Source organism: Ranitomeya variabilis, chromosome 6 (assembly GCF_051348905.1).
Source record: "Ranitomeya variabilis isolate aRanVar5 chromosome 6, aRanVar5.hap1, whole genome shotgun sequence".
NCBI classification, from domain to species: Eukaryota; Metazoa; Chordata; class Amphibia; order Anura; family Dendrobatidae; genus Ranitomeya; species Ranitomeya variabilis.
In genome coordinates, this window is record NC_135237.1 from 68,189,022 (window position 1) to 68,212,336 (window position 23,315).

The window sequence follows — 23,315 nt, forward strand, 5'->3', positions numbered from 1 at the left end:
CCCCTAACCTCACCCCTAACCGTTTAATGAACATTTTCTGACAGTCATAGTGCCACGATATTTCAGTGCCACGTATTTCAGTGCCACGTATATAAGTGCCACGTATATAAGTGCCACGTGCCACGTATATAAGTGCCACGTATGTAAGTGCCACGTGCCACATATTTCAGTGCCACGGATTTAAGTGCCACGTATTTCAGTGCCACGTGCCACGTATTTCAGTGCCATGGATTTAAGTGCCACCTATGTAAGTGCCACGTATTTCAGTGCCACGTATTTAAGTGCCACGTGCCACGAATTTCAGTGCCATGGATTTAAGTGCCACGTATGTAAGTGCCACGTATTTCAGTGTCACGTATTAAAGTTCCACGTATTTCTGTCACGGTTAGGGTTAGGCCCTAACCCTACCCCTAACCCTAGCTATTTCTATTTATAGTGGGTTTTCTTGTGGATTTTGATGATTGGCAGCTGTCACACACTTCTCAGCATGCGTTTTAAAAACACAAACGCATGAAAAAAACGAATGTAAACGCGGCAAAACGCAGCGTTTTTTTTCTACATGCAAAAACGCATGCGTCTAAAAACTGCAGCGTTTTACCGCGTTTACATGCGTTTTTTCACACATGCGTTTTTTTTAAAAACGCATGCAGATAAAAATGCAAGTGTGAAACCAGCCTTAGCCCCTCTCTTCCCACTCCCGTGTAGCGGTGGGATATGGGGTAATAAGGGGTTAATGTCACCTTGCTATTGTAAGGTGACATTAAGCCGGGTTAATAACGGAGAGGCGTCAATAAGACGCCTATCCATTATTAATCCAATACTAAAAAAGGGTTAATAAAACACACACACATTAGGAAAAAGTATTTTAATATTCTTCATTTAACCATACTTACCATACTTCAGTGCCTGCAAAAACGTAAAATAATAAACCGCATACTACCTGTCCGCCGTAGTCCAATTAATAACTAGTGTCCCACGACAATCTCCCCTATAGAGCAGTGACATCGGGTGATGTCACTGCTCTATAGGACCCTCAGTGACACACTGACAGGAGACAATGGCTCCTGCAGTGCATCACTGAGGTTACTAAGGTTCAAAGTCTTACTTTATGGCAAAAAGCTGTGTGGGAAAATTTCTCAACAGCAATGCCATAAAGTGAGACTAGGGACTATTTTCTCACAGGGGCATAGGAATACATTGTGGGGAATACATTGTGGAAGGATACCTTCCTCCCCTCATTGTGTTCCTGGAGCCTCTGGAGAGCAGTCGCGTCAGCAGATATTCCTGCTCTCCATGGGAGATCGTCGTGGGACACTCGTTTTAATTGGATTTCTGCGGATCAGGGAGTATAGTGTTTGTTTATTATTTTAATATTTTTTACAGATGACACTGGCTTCGGGGATCAAAGTGACAAGTGATGGTGAGTATGTAATCTATGTTACATGTACTGTATGTCTATATGTATGTTGTATGTCTGTACTGTATGTCTGTACTGTATGTGGCATGTCGCATGTTGTCGCATGCTGCATGTTGTCGCATGGCGCATGTCGTCGCATGGTGCATGTCGCATGCTGCATGCCGTCGCATGCTGCATGTTGTCGCATGGTACATGTCGCCGCATGGTGAGTGTTGTTGCATGGTGCATGTCGTCGCATGGTGCATGTCGTCGCATGCTGCATGTCATTGCATGGCGCATGTCGTCGCATGGTGCATGTCGTCGCATGCTGCATGTCGCATGTTGTCGCATGTCGTCGCATGGCGCATGTTGTTGCATGCTGCATGTCGCATGTTGTCGCATGGCGCATGTCATCGCATGCTGCATGTTGTCGCATGGCACATGTTGTCGCATGCTGCATGTCGCATGTTGTCGCATGTCGTTGCATGTCGCATGTTGTCGCATGGCGCATGTTGTCGCATGGCGCATGTCATCGCATGGCGCATGTCGTCGCCTGCTGCATGTCGCATGTTGTCGCATGGCGCATGTCGTCGCATGGCGCATGTCGTCGCATGCTGCATGTCGCATGTTGTCGCATGGCGCATGTCGTCGCATGCTGCATGGCGCATGTCGTCGCATGGCGCATGTCGTCACATGCTGCATGTCGCATGTTGTCGCATGTAGTCACAAGGCGCATGTCGTCGCATGGCGCATGTCGTCACATGCTGCATGTCGCATGTTGTCGCATGTTGTCACATGGCGCATGTCGTCACATGCTGCATGTCGCATGTTGTCGCATGTTGTCACATGGCGCATGTCGTCGCATGGTGCATGTCATTGCATGGCGCATGTCGCCGCATAGTGAGTGTCGTCGCATGGTGTGTGATGTATGTATGTACGTACGTACTGTATATGTATATGTGTATTTTTTTATTTTTTTTATTACATTCAACACATTAGCCGGATGATGGGACTACTACTGTCCCATCATTGGCTAATGTGTCACTCACTGTCACTGTAGCAGGCAGAGCCCGATGGGACTTGTTGTCCCATCGGACGATGCCTGCAGAGACACACACACACACACCACCCCCCAGCACATACCGACCGCACAGCGCCGGGGACCGCACGGCGCCGGGGACCGCACAGCACCGGCGACCGGGACCACACGGCGCCGGAGACCGCACAGCACCGGCGCCCGGGACCGCACAGCACCGGCGCCGGGCACCGCACAGCGCCGGCGCCCGGGGCCGCACAGCACCGGCGCCCGGGACCGCACAGCGCCGGCGCCCGGGACCGCACATCCCTGCCTAGCCCCGCCCGCCCCCAGCACAGCCCCACAGGCAGCCTCAGCCCCGCCCACAGCCCAGTCACTCTTTATGAGTGACTGCTCTCTGTGGAGCCTGGGGACACGCCTGCTACTGACGTCACGTCAATTTTCAGAGTCTGGAAATTGACATGACGTCGGCGGAAATGAGCGGCGGCTGAAGCCTGGGGGTCACGTGACCCGGACTCAGCCACCAGCATAGCGCCGCTCACAGGCGAAAACGGCTAAAGAAGGTATTTACACAAATCATCAGGGGCCCCGGGGGAATACATTGGGGGTTAATTGAAAGTAGTGGACAACCCCTTTAATAATTTTATTTGTGGTCCTATTATATGTCCATACATATATGCACACATATAAAGACTATTATTACTGAAGAAGCCCAAAATAAGACAAAAAACAAGAGGCAGATGAGACCCCCAGAGCCTTAATGAACAGAAGAGTCCATAAAGATCATCGAAAAATGAATGGAAATGAGAATGGCAAAAGGTAACAAGCATGACGCAGAGAACGCAGGATGTAGTAGAAGACTAAAGGGAGCCATTCGAGCAGACAAAGAACTTTATTACCAAAAGATATGTACAGAGAAAGAAAGTGAACTTCTGAGGGGCAAGGCCAGGAATACTGTTATGATCTGGTGGCCTAAGAGCAGCATGGGACGTACTCTGGAGAAGGTGGTACCTGTACTGACCGCAGACCCTGAACCTAACACCGCAACTAGAAGTAGCCGTGGAATGTACCTAGCGCTCCCTAGACATCTCGACACAGCCGGAGGACTAATTACCCCTAGAGATAGAAAAGGGAAAACTATCTTGCCTCAGAGAAAATCCCCAAAGAACAGGCAGCCCCCCACAAATATTGACTGTGAGAGGAGAGGGGAAAAACATACACAGACTGAAATGAGAATTTAGCAAAGGAGGCCACTTCTAGCTAAATAGAAAGGACAGGACAGAGTACTATGCGGTCAGTATTAAAATACTAGAAAATATTCACCACTGAAAATACAAAAACTCCACAGCTAACTAAAGACATGGAGGGTATATCTGCATCTCCAGAGATACCAGCTTGGCTAAACAAATCCTTATACAGACCAAGCTGGACAAGACAAAACATGGAAAATAACTGAACAATAAGACCACAGTATGTGGACAGCAAAATCAAGGCCAGAACTTATCTTTGTTGAAAAGAACTGCAAAGCAGAAGAGACCAGGCAGGGATGTGAATCCTCCAGGAACAATGGACAACTGGCACTGACTAAAGGGTGAAGCAAGACTAAATAGCCCTGTCCAAATTGCAAAAAGTGAAAACACCTGATAAATGCTGTGATTCAGAGACAGCAGCGCTACCACTTACAACCACCGGAGGGAGCCCAAGAGCAGAATTCACAACAGAATACATACCTAAAGATCAAAGAGATACAATGAAAGTTTCAACTAAGGCCGGCGTCACACTCAGCGTATGAAAATACGGTCCGTTTTTTACTGCCGTAATACGCAGAAATGTTCCCAAAATAGTGATCTGTATGTCATCCGTAGGCAGAGTGTGGCAGCGTATTTTTCGCATGTCATCCTACGTATGTAATCCGTATGGCATCCGTACTGCGAGATTTTCTCGCAGGCTTGCAAAACCGACATCTAATGGATTTATGGGCTCAAATGTTCGTTAAAACATATATACAGTATATATATGTCATTGAGACATATATATATATATATATATATATATATATATATATATATATATATATATACTGTGTTTATATTTAATTCAGCGCGAGATAGCAGAAAAGCCGGTAATTCAATTGCTGGCTTTTCCTATCTCCTTCACAAACCCGACAGGATATGAGACATGGTTTACATACAGTAAACCATCTCATATCCTTTTTTTGCATATTCCACACTACTAATGTTAGTAGTGTGTATGTGCAAAATTTGGGCACTCTAGCTGGTAAAATAAAGGGTTAAATTGCTGAAACAATTGGCGTGGGCTCCCGCGCAATTTTCTCCGCCAGAGTGGTAAAGCCAGTGACTGAGGGCAGATATTAATAGCCTAGAGAGGGTCCATGGTTATTGGCCCCCCCTGGCTAAAAACATCTGCCCCCAGCCACCCCAGAAAAGGCACATCTGGAAGATGCGCCTATTCTGGCACTTGGCCACTCTCTTCCCACACCCGTGTAACGATGGGATATGGGGTAATGAAGGGTTAATGTCACCTTGCTATTGTAAGGTGACATTAAGCCAGGTTAATAATGGAGAGGCGTCAATTATGACACCTATCCATTATTAATCCAATAGTACGAAATGGTTAATAAAACACACACACATTATTAAAAAGTATTTTAATGAAATAAAGACAGGGTGTTTTAATATTTTATTATACTCTTAATCCACCTGAAGACCCTTGTTCTGTAAAAAAGGAAAAATAAAAAATCAACAATATCCCATACCTTCCGTCGTTCAGTCACGTCCCACGATGTAAATCCATCTGAAGGGGTTAAATCATTTTACACCCAGGAGCTCTGCTAATGCAGCTGTGCTCCTGTCTTTAAAATTTTGTGAATGAATGGAATGCAGGGGAATGTCCTGTAGTTACCTTGAGTCGCGGTGATGCGCCCTCTGCTGGATGTCCTCATATGAACTCGAGCCTGGGAAAAGTTCCCACGCTCGAGTTCATATAAGGACATCCGTATATCAGTAAAATACGGCTGATAGGAGCTGGGCCATAGAGAATCATTGTACCGTATGCAATACGTATTTTCAGCGCCTCTCATACGTCCGTAAAACTCGGTAGTTTGACGCCGGCCTAAGAGTGGGCATTTTTGAAGATTCCAACAGGAACAAGCTAACAGAGCCAGAAGAGCTCAAGGAAAGTTGGAAAGAATAGACAGTGCAACTTTATAAGAATAACTTAGTGATATGAGATGAAACAGACTGGAAATGATAGAGAGATGAACATTCAGAAAGATGAAGTCGTTGCTGTGAGAAAGCTTCTAGCAAACTATAAGGGTGGGACAGAGACTGTTGTGTACCTGCCTCTGAAGACAACAATTTTTGAAGTATGAATAGTGACATTAGTTAGAATTAGCGTGAGGTTTGTGTGAAGATCCAGTTCAAGGTCCAGTGGGCTGGAGACACAAGGAGTACGCATCATTCTGGCAGCATGAGGTCGTCCCAAAATTCCTGCAGACCTTCCTGTAATGTATGGGACCTACGGCCCAAACTAGGCACTGGGGAGTGTGCCTTAATCATACAGGGGACGCTAGACATGGAACCGCGAGAAGGAAATGTAGCAGATGTTGGTAGTGCTGTGGGGATAGACAGGAAATTTCTGAGCCTGATAAGAGAATCAAGCATAGGGGTAGTCCAAGCTGAGCGTAAGCAAAGGCTTGAAATATACTGTATTGATGGAACTGGAATCAGATGTTTGTTAAAGACTGATATACTTGAACTGTCCAGTAAAGTTGATCTTGTTAAAATGTACTGGGTGTCTTCTGATGTGTGTGCGGCTCATCCTGCTGGAGTCAAAGACATGAATGCAGCAGAGGACTCTGACCTACAAGTGAGTGCAAAGCAAAATCCATAACTCTACACATATTGACTGGGACACAGTGTGTTTGTAAAGTGCCAAGGTGTGTAGAAGCAGTAGTTCGCCCACGACTACCGCTCTGGGCACCTTATAAAACAACAAAGACTCTGAATGTGACATTCCAATACAGCTAGTAAAGTCTTCCGAAGCAGCAGTTGATGTCATTACATGCCTGTGTCAATAGTTATGGGCAACTGGTAAATCGCCCAAGGACCAGACAATATTGGTGTTTATTCCTATTCTGAAGAAGGGAGATTCTACAAACTGTTGAAACTATTGGACTATTGTACTCACAACTCATGTTAGGAAAATACCCTTTGAAAGATTGACAAGAATTGTCCTACTGTATATCTCTTGAGGAAACACCAATATTTATATAATTGTATAAAGATAGCACCAAAACTGTTTAAACATAAGTCAAGTACCGGTAATCGAAATAAGCACTTATAATTCAAAGAGTAAATTTAATTCCCTTAAGATTAAGTACATGGGTCTATCAACTAATGCGCAAATCTCTGCCACCAGTATTTTAGAGCGGTATCTCTGCATTTTAATGAAGTTTGTGCTGTTTGAATACTGCTAACTAGGGTTGAGCGAAACGGATCGGACAAATTCAAAAGTCGCCGACTTTTGGCAAAGTCGGGTTTAATGAAACCCGACCCGATCCTAGTGTGGGATCGGCTATGTGGTTGGCGATCTTCGCACTAAAGTCGCGTTTCGTATGATGCGTTTAGCGCCATTTTTTCAGCCAATGAATGAGCGTGGGCAGCGTGATGACATAGGTGTCAGGGGCGTGCACGCTTACCGCCATCTTATCGCTTATGCTGCGATTTGCAATGTGAACACCAGCTTTGCTGTTCAGGGAGGAGGAGGAGGAATAATTTTTGCCATTGACTTGCATTGGGTTTCGTGTTTCGGTCGATCCCCGACTCTTTGCGATAATCGGACGATTTCACTCGACTCGACTTTTGAGAAAGTCGGGTTTCGCAAAACCCGACTCGATCTTAAAAAAGTAAAAGTCGCTCAACCCTACTGCTAACATGATATGCAAATTATATGCTAATTTTCCAGGACTAGTTTGGTTGTGTATCTGTTTCCCTGGACAAGTCCAGTCTCAGGTGTTGTGATCATGTCTCCTTGGCATGATTAACATCTTCTTCACTGTTCCCTGTCATAGCTTTAGCACTGGGAATCTCAAATTAGCCAAGGGAATCTCCTATATATATAAATAAAACATAACCTTTAATGGTAACAATATAAAAACCGTTTCATGGACGATAAATGTGATAAAGTGCAAACAGTGCTCAAAATACCAGTGCTGAATAAAAAAATGGTTTTATCTCACCAAATCAGTCGCTTTTTGTTCTCTCTTATCAGGAGCTTTCATTTGTACACAGGGGAAAGGGAAATGTTTACTATCCTACCCCGGTCGTGCCCCTGTGTTGCTCCCGCCCTGACAAGGGCAGTCCCCAAGTCAGGCTCAATAATTGTACCCACCATACAAAAGGTAAATTTCCCTACGCGTTTCCTCTCCCATCAGGGAGACTCATCAGGGGAAAAAAATATAGATATAATTTGTGGGATATTCTATTTTTGAAATTAGAGCCCCTCCGTCGGGAGGTGGTTCCTATGTGTCCAGTGCACCTGATTTTGGGTATGGACTATGGACCAGGTGCACTGGACACATAGGAACCACCTCCCGACGGAGGGGCTCTAATTTCAAAAATAGAATATCCCACAAATTATATCTATATTTTTTTCCCCTGATGAGTCTCCCTGATGGGAGAGGAAACGCGTAGGGAAATTGACCTTTTGTATGGTGGGTACAATTATTGAGCCTGACTTGGGGACTGCCCTTGTCAGGGCGGGAGCAACACAGGGGCACGACCGGGGTAGGATAGTAAACATTTCCCTTTCCCCTGTGTACAAATGAAAGCTCCTGATAAGAGAGAACAAAAAGCGACTGATTTGGTGAGATAAAACCATTTTTTTATTCAGCACTGGTATTTTGAGCACTGTTTGCACTTTATCACATTTATCGTCCATGAAACGGTTTTTATATTGTTACCATTAAAGGTTATGTTTTATTTATATATATATATAGGAGATTCCCTTGGCTAATTTGATTATATTTAAGGAGTCTTTGGGGTATCTGCACTTGATATACCCCAGAACGTTTGGGTCTTGCTTTCAGCACTGGGAATCTCACACTGATCAAAAATATTTTTGTGTGAAAAAAGCCTAACGGCATACAGTGAGGAGGATGTCAGTCATGCTGAGGGATCAAGATTACAGCCACTGAGGCTGGACTAGTTCAGGAGGTAAAATTAGGCAGCTAAAGCTAAATTGCTCAGGAAGGAAATCTTTGAAAAAGGTATTTTACAGTCATTCTGATATGTATTTTTTCACAATAAATATTCCATCTTCTTCAGATCTAGGAGATGTATTTAATAATGTAAGCAATCTGTATTGATATATCTGGTGACATCCAGAATTAAATCTTATCACTTATGCCACTGTGAATAAGGAGGAAGATAGAAAATACAAGCAGGAAGAATCTATAGTAGTGGCACAAAGGTAGAGGGGGAAACAGGAAAGAGAGGGCCCTGATGATAGGGAGAGGGGGAGATGGTGACCCCTTAACACTTACCTAATGCTGAACCGTGTGCTCCCTATCTCCCTAGACGGGTCCTTCCCTGAGCGCTGTCACGTTCCTAAGCCTTGTTCCTAAAGGCCTTTTGCCCTTTCTATTAAGATGGACAGCCAGACACTAGTCTTACTACTATGACAAGACAGCAGAGGGAAGGAGACAAGCAGGGCAAAACACACAAACAAATAGAATTCAACGGCTTCAATGGAAGACACAGCAGCTTCTCCAGGAACACCTGGCAAGAGAGGAAGCAGCCAGGAGTGGGTTTATATAATGAAAGGAAGTGGTCCCAATGAACATCAGCTGAGACAAAAAGCCAAATGGAATCTCAGCAGATTTAAACCAGGAACTCTTAGGCTGCTGTCACACTAGCGTCGGCACGGGGCTGTCGCTATGCGTCGGCACGATGTGCCGACACGCGTTGTGAAAATAATGCCCGACGTGGGCAGCGGAGGCAGTCTTATAACGTTTCCGCTGCCCCATTGTAAGGTCCAGGGAGGAGGGGGTGGAGTTTCGGCCGTGCATGTGCAGTCGAAAATGGCGGACTCGACGCACAAAAAAAGTTACATGTAACTTTTTTTGTGCCGACGGTCTGCCAAAACACGACGCAACCGTCGCACGACGGTTGCGACGTGTGGCCATACGTCGCAATGTGTCGCTAATGTTAGTCTATGGGGAAAAAACGCATCCTGCAGACAACTTTGCAGGATGCGTTTTTTCTCTTAAACGACGCATTGCGACGTACAGCCAACAACGCTAGTGTGAAAGTAGCCTTAACTCCTTCCATAGCATAAGAAACAATAAACCTGCCCCACTCATGTGAATGGCCACGTAGACTCCACAGAGGACCTGTGATTAGAGATGGGCGAACTTGTTCGGAAAGCGTTTGCCAATCTCAAATTCAGCACGAATGTTGTACATTCGGATTCGTGTTCATATTCCCAAGCATTTTCATCAAATTCGGCCAAAATTTGGTAAATGATGGAGTTTAAACTAGTACTTTTATTAGGACTTTGGCTAGGATAGTGGTGCTGTATGATGAACGGGTGGGAAGTGTTTGATGAGGGGAGGGTATGGGAAGCGGTCAGAGGACTGGCGGAGTGTTATTCTTTCTTTTTAAATTAATTTAATGTGTGGAGATTCCAGCAGCCAATCATGGTACAGAAACCATCCACAATGTCCAGACACAAGGGCTACTGTCATTGGCTGTCAAAGTCACATGTTCATCTCCATATAAAAAGCGGACATGTGGCTTCGGCGCTATTTTGGGAGTGTAACAGTGTAATGAGGCTGTTGCAAGTAGTCCGATAGTTAGCTAGTTTATTCTCAGCTACTTCAGATAGCTGTGTCAAATCAACCTTCCAGCATATATATCTGGACTAATAATTCTGTGTTGCAGCCACCAGTCGCCACTGCAGCATGTAAATCCATAGTGCTGCTGATTCTGTGGTACAGCCACCAGTAGCCACTGCAGCATATAAATCATTGGTGCTAAGTGGGTGGTCCAGCTAACAGTCCACATTTCAGCATATACAGTAAATCTTGCGTGCTAATTCTGTGGTCCAGCCACATTATCTCAACAAATAAATACTGATTGTTAGTATAGTGACAGGTGACTGACAGGTCTGGGCCTAGGGTTGTGAAACAGCTGGTTAAAAGAGGGGAAGGATACATTCAACATGAGTGGGAAAAAGCAAGGTCGTTGTGGAAGAAGGAACAGGCGTGGTGTTTGAGGTGTACTTGGGGTAGGTGTTAATGTTACTGGAAGCTCTACTATACAAACACCGGCTCGTCCAATCCAAAGACTTTATTGGTATGTGCCAATGATTTTTTGAAATCTGGAGACTCCAATTTGAGTCTCCATCTGGTGGGTGTTTCCTGTAGTGGAAGGGGTGTCAGAGCCTCATTATACTATTTCTAATCTGGGGAAATTGATGCCTACTTTTGTTGTGTGTGTCAATCATTGTTTGAAATGTGGAGAATCCAATTTGGGTCTCCATCTGTAGTGGAAGGGGTGTTAGAGCACCCAGCCTACACTTTGTCACTCATCCACTTCTTACGGATCAATTTGTAAGCTTGAAATGCTGGGCCAGGCCTGTCCTATCCGTCCATGCTGTGCCATTATAACATTTCTACTGTGCATCAATTGATGCCACTTTTCCTGGTGTCTGGCCTTAATTTTTGGAAAAGTTTCGACACCAGGTTGGGTCTCCTCCATGTGTGTTGCCTGAATTTTTGCAGGGCTCCCAGCACAGCAGGCCTACACCGGTCTCTCACCCACATCAAAATTTCAATTTAATTTCAAAGCTGTAATTGCTGGACCAGACTCTGTCTCATGCATGGCCCATGTCTGACTGCTGCGCCATAGCACAATTTTAACTGTGGGTCAATTGATGCCACTTTTCCTGATGTCTGTGTAAGGGGTGTCAGAAACTGGTGTGTGCCCCCACCCCTTTAAACATGTCCCGGTTCACTGTTTGTATATTGTTGTGTTTACTATGCCATTATATGTGTTGCTGTGTATTTATATATTACCTTTGTGTATATGAAGTTGTAGGGAAAGCGCAGTGCTAAATTTAGCCACTAGATGGGGGCACAGAGATCATTGCACTGTAGACATTATAGTAGAAATAAGGACACTAGCATGTAAATAGTTAATCATAGGAGGGGCATGGTGGATAAGGCAGGAAGGACTTCCTGATAGATCTCAGTCGGGCACCCGTAGAACGCAGAAGGGCGCCTTCGCCCTTGGTTAACGCCGTGCCACATAACGTTATGAAGGACAAGACCCGGTCATCTGTTATCTAGTGGAACAGCAGCAGTGGAAGCAGTGCAGAATAAGTGGGTCTGCAGTTGCCAACAGAAGACAAAGCAGTACGGGCAGGTCACCCAGGAGGTGGCAGCTTATCGCGTGGGCGGATGCCCTCAGGACTGGTGTGAAGCGGTCGTGGGGGTCCTCTAACAGATTAAGCCTGCACAGGGTAGATGCTGAGGATATGGAAGTGTGGTCTGTCCCGGAAGCGAACTTAGTGACAGGAACAGAAATGCAGGGAAAGTGACAGAATTGTGCACTGTGGAACCTGATGTAACCGTCGTAAAGAATATGAATGTGCTGCGTAGAGAAATAAGTAAAGCTGTTGTTGTTAAAGTTAAGCTGGACTGTGTCTCTCTTAGTGCAATACCATCTTCAAGGAACCTATAGAAACACAGAATGGACCCTGATGGCGCAGAGACACAAGACGCAGGTATGCAGCAGAATGGACAATATTGTATTGTGAGGGGAGGCGACGGTTTGATCCAGAAATTGCCCTCAGCCATGACTACCTCTCTAGTCCAACCTTACATCTGCCCCTAATTTTTGGAAATATTTTGACTCCAAGTTGGGTCTCCTTCATGTGTATTGCCTGAATTTGACAGGGCTCTCAGAACACCAGGCCTACACCTGTCACTCATCCACTTGTTACTGATCAATGTTTCAGCTAGAAATGCTAGTCCAAGCCCTGTTCCATGCATCCATGCTGTGCAATTGTACTATTTATACTCTGGGTCAATTGATGCCACTGCCTAGTGTCTGCCCCTAATTTGAACTATTTTGGCAGCTTTTGGGCCCCCTTGAAGGTGTTGTCTATGCGTTTGGTTTTGCCTCCCATTGAATTCAATGGAGTTCAGATAACTTTTGGTGAACTGTTCGGTGAACATGGGGAAGTTCGCTGAACTGAACCAAACCTAAAAGGTTCACTCCTCTCTACCTGTGATCAGCTAATCTCTATGATCTTCTGATCCCAGACGCACCACAGATAACAGCAGGGTGAGGCACATTCATGACAAGTAGGTGCAGAAGTATAAGATGCATCCTAGCCTCATACAAAGACACCAATTTTAAAAATGGCACTTAGTTTGTTCAGAACCTTTTGCTAATTTTTGAATTGGAGCCCTCTAGATTTAAGCAGATGCAACATCGGAAACTAAATCCAACCATCACCATATGAACATACAAACATACAAATCCATCTTTTTTGTATTATATGTACCGTGTAGCTGCTCCAACCTGTAAGGCTACGTTTCCACAATGAGTTCTTGGTAAATTTTTTAGTCTGCGTATTTTCAAAAAAATGCAAGTGATCTATTTTACTTTACGGGAGCTGAAATGGTGCAAAAAATCTGCACCATTAAAAACTCACAAAAATCTCATTGTGGGAACGTAGCCTTCAATAGGATTTGGTATCTGCTACTTTTTTCCCCACTGTATTGCTGAACACAACAGCAACAGTAAAACCGAATATCTTTTATTTACTTTAAAGAAAAAATACAAAATAATGGCTGAGGATGAAAACAGGACATGTTTGTGACAGCAAAGCAAACAATGGAGACGTGCTGTACTTTGAAGCAGTGAATGGTGCCAGGATGATGACCCTTAAAATATTTGAGGTTCAATGACTGCTCAATCCTTGTGACATTGATGTGATAATACAAATGCAAAGTTTTCTCAACAAAAGAAAGAAACAAGGATACAAATAAAATCTCTTGTACTGTATTTTGAGATAAAAAAGTAAAGCATGTACTACCGGAGTGTACTGCACAGATTGTAAAGGTTACTATTTATTGATGTCGGCCCCATGCTAGAAAACCTATGAGACATTTAACATGAAGAATAAAAACATAAATGTATGTTTTTTAAAAGATTTGTGTCATTTTCTAAATAATTTCCTTTACTTTAAAGGGGATCTGTCACCAGGTTTTTGTCACCTGATTGAGAACAACATATTGTAACGACAGAGACCCTGATTCCTGCGATGTGACACTTAGGCCGGAGTCCCATTAGTGTATGGCATCTGATTATTTTCTCATGCGAGAGCATTGGATGCGATATGCTAATGACACTCCGCTCCAGCTCTGCTGTGAGCGGGAGCCGAGTGTCAGGGCTACTCTTACTGTGTTTCTTGATTTAGTTTTGGTAAAATCACTATTTTATCAGAAGGAGATTATCACTAGGGGACTAGTAAAGCATCTGCCATGAAGTGCTCCATATTCATGAACTTTGTATAACCTCGCACCCAACACTGATTGGCAACTTTCTGCCTATGCACAGTGTACACACAAAGCTTACAATCAATGGTGTGGGCGGAGATATACATAGCTTAGAATTCAGAGAACTGCTAGATCTGCAGCAAAGAAAACAGTGATTTTATCAAAATGGCAGCACCCAGTAAGTGACACATTGCTATAATCAGGTTCTCTGCCCCATACATTATGCGGCTCTCAGATGTAGCAAAAACCTGGTGACAGATTGCCTTTATCCCCTCCCACATCAAGTACATTGTGGGAAGTGCTGTCCATGTAACAACCTCTTCAAGTAATGTTTATATTTCTAAAATATATTGTTATAATGTTATACCATCCCTGGTTACATACTGGTAACCAGTGCACAGATAAATGTGGCACACACTGCCCAGAAAGTGCTTATAAATCGCAAATTTTTTGCATGCAATGTACTTTTTTTTTTAAAACCCTTTAATGACCAAGCCAAATTTTACAATTCTGACCAGTGTAACTTTATGGGGTCATACCTCTGGAACGCTTCCAAAGATCCCACTGATTCTAAGACAGTGTTTTTGGGACATATTGTACTTCATGATAGTGGTAAAATTTCTCCAATATAACTTAAGTTTATTTATGAAAAAAAACAGGAATTTGGCAAAATTTTGAAACTTTAGCAACTTTCAGTCTTTTAATTTTTCTGATTAACTCTTAAAAAATTCATCAGACCAAAAATTATTCCATAAAATTATATTTATTTAAAATCAAATACAATCACAATAATATCACCAAAATATATGGAAATCTTTATTAAAAATTAAGCAGTTTAAAACAAATATTTACTATTAAAAGCATATAGAATGTACAATAATAATTTCATATATCTCCTCCAAAAGAGGTTTTCTGGGGATTTAATTATATTTAATAAAAGACCCCGTATGTGCAGGACAGGGCAATTCCAAACTGATCAGTACATAAAAACTATATAATGCAGCAAATAATATTAATTTAATAATATAATATGTGTTAAAAATATATAAATAAATAAATCATATAAAAATTGTGTAAATATATGTGTGTATACACATACACACACCTCCCAAGTGTATAACAACCAAATATTCAATTATAATAAAGTGCAATAGTGCAATTACTGGGAAAATATTTAAATTGCATACAAAATATACCAAATGTGATACCAAAAAAGTGATTGAAGATCTAACACTAATAATAATACTATAGTTTCTATCACAATGCTGCAGATTATACCAAAATCTAGTGCCAACAAGTGTTTGTATTTTACTGACCAGTTAGGGATGCCACTGCCCCGCACACACCACTCCATTAAGATGTTGTAGGAAATTTTCCAAATCTGTCCGTGACCCCTGCCAGACAAACAAAGCGTCATCAATAAACCTCATCCATAATAACACAGATGCTGCCACCACTGAGTCCTGATTCTGGATATATTCATGTTCCCAAAATCCCATGAAAAGGTTTGCGTACGATGGCGCAAACGCAGCACCCATCGCCACGCCTCTCTTTTGCCTATTAAAACGGTCCTTAAAAACAAAATAATTGTGGTATAATGCTTATTCCAAAATTTTTATCAGAAAACCCACCAGACCTGAGTCTAATTGACGGCTCGACAAATACCGCTTGATTGCAAATATCCCATGTTCATGTGGTATAGATGTGTATAGCGATTCCACATCACAAATTATAATGTACATATCACTATCCACATGTATCCCATCAAGGCGTTGTAAGGCTTCAGTACTGTCCTTAATATAGGAAGGCAATTCCATAACAATTGGCTTCAAATAATAGTCTAAAAATTTGGAGATGGGTTCTAATAAACTGCCATTCCCAGAGATAATGGGACGCCCTGGAGGTTCTATCAAGCTTTTATGAACCTTTGGCAATAAATACAAAGTAGGAACCCTCGGTGAATCATATCGCAGTCCCTCCCAAACTTTTTTGGAAATTACCCCCTCATCCAAAGCGGAATCAAGGATGTCAAATAATTTCTTTTGATAATCAATAGTTGGATCCTGTGGCAATCTTTCATAACATGATGGATCATTCAGCTGTCGAAATGCCTCTTTTTCATATTGTATATAAGGCCACACTACAACATTACCACCTTTATCAGATGGTTTAAAAACTAGATCTTTCATCCTAGTCAATTCCCCAAGGGCAATTCGTTGTCCATGATTCAAATTATCAAAAGATCTTTTAGATGATAATTGACGTATGCCCTCACATACCATTTTTACAAAAACTTCAACAGATGAATTCAATGTTATCGAAGGGAAATTTTTGGACTTTTTACCAATATAATCCGGGAATTTACCTGGTGTTTCTTGTTGTTCAGCTAATAAATCTTCTAATGCTTGTAGTGCCGCCATCTCTTCTTCTGTTGAAAAAAGATTGCCACAAGACATTTTATCAGTATGATATTTTTTGAGAAGTACCTTCCTTGCAAAAAGGAATGTATCTTTGATTGCCGTAAATTGGTCTACTTTTGCTGTTGGACAAAAACCCAAACCCAAGGATAGAACAGAAGTTTGATCAGGGGTTAACTGTGTATTTGATAAATTAATTACCTTCAAAGCACCATCATTATTTGATTCCTGTTCTTGATAGTTGGAACCCTTCCGTTTATTCGTCTTAAACCTTGTGTTATATCTGTTGAAGACTTCCATGGAATCTGTCTCAGGAGCACTTATCGAACCCATAGAACTAGTGCTCGTCATTGAGCTGACAGATGTGGATCTTTTCAAAGACGGTCTACCCCGCCATTTATAAATCCTATTTGTTTGATAATCTTGTAGATCTCGCTGGAACTTAGACACTTTCATTTTTTGCACATACGGGGTCTTTTATTAAATATAATTAAATCCCCAGAAAACCTCTTTTGGAGGAGATATATGAAATTATTATTGTACATTCTATATGCTTTTAATAGTAATTATTTGTTTTAAACTGCTTAATTTTTAATAAAGATTTCCATATATTTTGGTGATATTATTGTGATTGTATTTGATTTTAAATAAATATAATTTTATGGAATAATTTTTGGTCTGATGAATTTTTTAAGAGTTAATCTTTATAGTTTCTTTCATTAGACTATATAAGTTGTTATTTCTGGTATCTTTTTCTGTATAGGTTTTTGTTTTAATTTTTCTGCCCTTAAATCAGAGAGTTATGTCACACAAAATAGTTCATAAATAACATTTCTCACATGTCTACTTTACATTAGCTCAATTTTGGAAACATTTTTTTTTTCTTAGAATGTTAGAAAGGTTAACAGTTGATCAGCAATTTCAAATTTTTTTAGGGACCATCTCACATTTGAAGTGACTTGGGGAAGGGGGCTATATGACAGCAAATACCTAAAAGTGACACAATTCTAAAAACTTCACCCCTCAAGGTGCTCAAAACCACATTCAAGAAGTTTATTAACCCTTCCAGTGCTTCACAGGAGCTAAAGCAATGTGGAAAAATTTTACTTTAGCTCCAAATTTGTTATTTTCACAAACATAACAGGGAAAATGGACCTTAAAATTTGTTGTGCAATTTCTCCTGACTATGCAGATACCCCATGTGGGAGAAATCTATTGTTTGGTCGCTGTCATGATCTCAATGGCAAGAGAACATAGCATCAGCATATATAGGAACTAGCTCTTGGAAGATGGAAACTGAGCTGACCATGAACTAAACCTAACGCACAACTAGCAGTGGCCGGGTAGCATGCCTACGTTGATTCTAGATGCCCAGCACCAGCCGGAGGACTAAATAAAGCTAGCAGAGGAAAATATTAGTCCTAGCTCACCTCTAGAGAAATACCCCGAAAGGAGACAGAGGCCCCCCACATGTATTGGCGGTGAGTAAAGATGAAATAACAAACGAAGTATGAAAATAGGTTTAGCAAATTTGAGGTCCACTTACTACATAGCAGAAGACAGAAAGGACACTTTCATGGTCAGCTGAAAACCCTATCAAAACACCATCCAGAAATTACTTTAAAACTCTGGCATTAACTCATAACACCAGAGTGGCAATTCCTGTTCACAAGAGCTTTCCAGACACAGTAACGAAACTACAGCTGTGAACTGGAACAAAAATGCAAAAACAAACATGGACAAGAGTCCAACTTATCTAGTAGTTGTCTAGGAGCAGGAACAAGCACAGAGAGGCTTCTGATAACATTGTTGACCGGCAAGCAACTAACAGAACAGCAAGGTTATATAGCGACTCCCACATCTTGATGGGAACAGGTGAACAGAGAAGTTGAAGACACCAGTTCAATTCCACCAGTAGCCACCGGGGGAGCCCAGAATCCAAATTCACAACAGTACCCCCCCCCTCAAGGAGGGGGCACCGAACCCTCAACAGAACCACCAGGGCGATCAGGATGGGCCCTATGAAAGGCACGAACCAGATCAGAGGCATGAACATCAGATGCATTAACCCAAGAATTATCCTCCTGGCCGTATCCCTTCCACTTGACCAGATACTGGAGTCTCCGTCTGGAAACACGAGAGTCTAAGATTTTCTCCACAACGTACTCCAACTCACCCTCAACCAACACCGGAGCAGGAGGCTCAACGGAAGGCACAACCGGTACCTCATACCTGCGCAATAATGACCGATGAAAAACGTTATGAATAGAAAAGGATGCAGGGAGGTCCAAACGGAAGGAAACAGGGTTAAGAATCTCCAATATCTTATACGGGCCGATAAACCGAGGCTTAAACTTAGGAGAAGAGACCCTCATAGGGACAAAACGAGAAGACAACCACACCAAATCCCCAACACAAAGCCGAGGACCAACACGACGGTGGCGGTTGGCAAAAAGCTGAGTCTTCTCCTGGGACAACCTCAAATTGTCCACCACCTGCCCCCAGATCTGATGCAATCTCTCCACCACAGCATCCACTCCAGGACAATCCGAAGATTCCACCTGACCAGAGGAAAATCGAGGATGAAACCCCGAATTACAGAAAAACGGGGACACCAAAGTGGCAGAGCTGGCCCGATTATTGAGAGCGAACTCCGCCAATGGCAAAAAAGCAACCCAATCATCCTGGTCAGCAGACACAAAACACCTCAGATATGTCTCCAGGGTCTGATTAATCCGCTCGGTCTGGCCATTCGTCTGAGGATGGAAAGCGGACGAAAAAGATAAATCTATGCCCATCCTAGCACAGAATGCCCGCCAAAATCTAGACACGAATTGGGTCCCTCTGTCAGAAACGATATTCTCAGGAATACCATGCAAACGAACAACATTTTGAAAAAACAGAGGAACCAACTCGGAAGAAGAAGGCAACTTGGGCAGAGGAACCAAATGGACCATCTTAGAAAAACGGTCACACACCACCCAGATGACAGACATCTTCTGAGAAACCGGCAGATCTGAAATAAAATCCATCGAGATGTGCGTCCAAGGCCTCTTAGGAATAGGCAAGGGCAACAATAATCCACTAGCCCGAGAACAACAAGGCTTGGCCCGAGCACAAACGTCACAAGACTGCACAAAGCCTCGCACATCTCGTGACAGGGAAGGCCACCAGAAGGACCTTGCCACCAAATCCCTGGTACCAAAAATGCCAGGATGACCTGCCAACGCAGAAGAATGAACCTCAGAGATGACTCTACTGGTCCAATCATCAGGAACAAACAGTTTATCAGGTGGGCAACGATCAGGTCTATCCGCCTGAAACTCCTGCAAGGCCCGCCGCAGGTCTGGAGAAACGGCTGACAATACCACTCCATCCTTAAGGATACCTGTGGGCTCAGAGTTACCAGGCGAGTCGGGCTCAAAACTCCTAGAAAGGGCATCCGCCTTAATATTCTTAGAACCCGGTAGGTATGACACCACAAAATTAAACCGAGAGAAAAATAATGACCAGCGCGCCTGTCTAGGATTCAGGCGCCTGGCGGTCTCAAGATAAATCAAATTTTTGTGGTCAGTCAATACCACCACCTGATGTCTGGCCCCCTCAAGCCAATGGCGCCACTCCTCAAAAGCCCACTTCATGGCCAAAAGCTCCCGATTCCCAACATCATAATTCCGCTCAGCGGGCGAAAATTTACGGGAAAAGAAGGCACAAGGCCTCATCACGGAGCAGTCAGAACTTTTCTGCGACAACACTGCCCCAGCTCCGATCTCAGAAGCGTCGACCTCAACCTGAAAAGGTAGAGCAACATCAGGCTGACGCAACACAGGGGCAGAGGAAAAACGGCGCTTAAGCTCCCGAAAGGCCTCCACAGCATCAGGGGACCAATCAGCAACATCAGCACCCTTCTTAGTCAAATCGGTCAATGGCTTAGCAATATCCGAAAAACCAGCAATAAATCGACGATAAAAGTTAGCAAAGCCCAAAAATTTCTGAAGACTCTTAAGAGAAGAGGGCTGCGTCCAATCACAAATGGCTTGAACCTTGACAGGATCCATTTCAATGGAAGAGGGGGAAAAAATATATCCCAAAAAGGAAATCCTCTGTACCCCAAAAACACACTTAGAACCCTTCACACACAAAGAATTAGACCGCAAAACCTGAAAAACCCTCCTGACTTGCTGGACATGAGAGTCCCAGTCATCCGAAAAAATCAGAATATCATCCAGATACACAATCATAAATTTATCCAAATAATCGCGAAAAATATCATGCATAAAGGACTGGAAAACTGACGGAGCATTTGAAAGACCAAAAGGCATCACTAAATACTCAAAGTGGCCCTCGGGCGTATTAAATGCGGTTTTCCACTCATCCCCCTGCCTGATTCGCACCAAATTATACGCCCCCCGAAGGTCAATCTTAGAGAACCACTTGGCCCCCTTTATGCGAGCAAACAAATCAGTCAGCAACAGCAATGGGTATTGATATTTAACAGTGATCTTATTCAAAAGCCGATAATCAATACATGGTCTCAAAGAGCCGTCTTTTTTTGACACAAAGAAAAAACCGGCTCCTAAGGGAGATGACGATGGACGAATATGTCCCTTTTCCAAGGACTCCTTTATATATTCTCGCATAGCAGCATGTTCAGGCACAGACAGATTAAATAAACGACCCTTTGGGTATTTACTACCCGGGATTAAATCTATGGCACAATCGCACTCTCGGTGCGGAGGTAATGAACCAAGCTTGGATTCTTCAAAGACGTCACGATAGTCAGACAGGAACTCAGGAATTTCAGAGGGAATAGATGATGAAATGGAAACCACAGGTACATCCCCATGAGCCCCCTTACATCCCCAGCTCAACACAGACATAGCTCTCCAGTCGAGGACTGGGTTGTGAGATTGCAGCCAAGGCAATCCTAACACCAAATCATCATGTAGATTATACAGCACCAGAAAGCGAATAATCTCCTGGTGATCCGGATTAATACGCATAGTTACTTGTGTCCAGTATTGTGGTTTATTATTAGCCAATGGGGTGGAGTCAATCCCCTTCAGAGGAATAGGAGTCTCCAAAGGCTCTAAATCATACCCACAGCGTTTGGCCAAGGACCAATCCATAAGACTCAAAGCGGCGCCAGAGTCGACATAGGCGTCCGTGGTAATAGATGACAAAGAGCAAATCAGGGTCACAGATAGAATAAACTTAGACGGTAAGGTGCAAATGAAAACAGATTTATCAAGCTTTTTAGTGCGCTTAGAGCATGCTGATATAACATGAGTAGAATCACCACAATAGAAACACAACCCATTTTTCCGTCTAAAATTCTGCCGCTCGCTTCGGGACAGAATTCTATCACACTGCATACTCTCTGGCGACCTCTCAGTGGAAACCGCCAGATGGTGCACTGGTTTGCGCTCCCGCAGACGCCTATCGATCTGAATAGCCATTGTCATGGACTCATTCAGACCCGCAGGCACAGGGAACCCCACCATAACATCCTTAATGGCATCAGAGAGACCCTCTCTGAAAGTCGCCGCCAGGGCGCACTCATTCCACTGAGTAAGCACAGACCATTTACGGAATCTTTGGCAGTAAATTTCCGCTTCATCTTGCCCCTGAGATAGGGACATCAAAGTTTTTTCTGCCTGAAGCTCCAAATGAGGTTCGTCATAAAGCAACCCCAAGGCCAGAAAAAACGCATCCACATTGAGCAACGCAGGATCCCCTGGTGTCAATGAAAAAGCCCAGTCTTGAGGGTCGCCCCGGAGCAAGGAAATCACAATCCTGACCTGCTGTGCAGGGTCTCCGGCAGAGCGAGATTTCAGGGACAAAAATAATTTGCAATTATTTCGAAAATTCTGAAACCCGGATCTATTCCCCAAGAAAAATTCCGGCAAAGGAATTCTCGGCTCAGATACAGGTGCATGACAAACAAAATCTTGCAATTTTTGTACCTTCGTGGCGAGATTATTCAAACCTGCAGTTACACTCTGAAGATCCATTACAAACAGGTGGACACAGAGCCATTCAAGGGTTAAGAGGAGGTAAGAAGCAGCTAGACAGCAATTAAGGGCTAGGCAGCAAAACTCTGAAGGGAAAAAAAAAAAACTACATAGCAGAAGACAGAAAGGACACTTTCATGGTCAGCTGAAAACCCTATCAAAACACCATCCAGAAATTACTTTAAAACTCTGGCATTAACTCATAACACCAGAGTGGCAATTCCTGTTCACAAGAGCTTTCCAGACACAGTAACGAAACTACAGCTGTGAACTGGAACAAAAATGCAAAAACAAACATGGACAAGAGTCCAACTTATCTAGTAGTTGTCTAGGAGCAGGAACAAGCACAGAGAGGCTTCTGATAACATTGTTGACCGGCAAGCAACTAACAGAACAGCAAGGTTATATAGCGACTCCCACATCTTGATGGGAACAGGTGAACAGAGAAGATGAAGACACCAGTTCAATTCCACCAGTAGCCACCGGGGGAGCCCAGAATTCAAATTCACAACAGGTCGCACAGCAGGTCTCGGAAGGGAAGGAGCACCGTTTGACTTTTTGAACGCAAAAATGGCTGGAATCGATAGCGGACGCCATGTCGCATATGGAGAGCTCCTGATGTGCCTGAACAGTGGAAACCCCCCACAAGTGACCCCATTTTGGAAACTAGTCCCATTAAGGAACTTACCTAGATGTGTGGTGAGCACCTTGAACCCCCAGGTGCTTCACAGAAGTCTGTAACATAGAGCTGTGAAAATAAAAAATCACATATTACCCACAAAAATTCACTTTTAGTCCCAATTTTTTTTTATTTTCACAAGTGTTACAAGTTACCCCATTTTGGAAACTACACCCCACA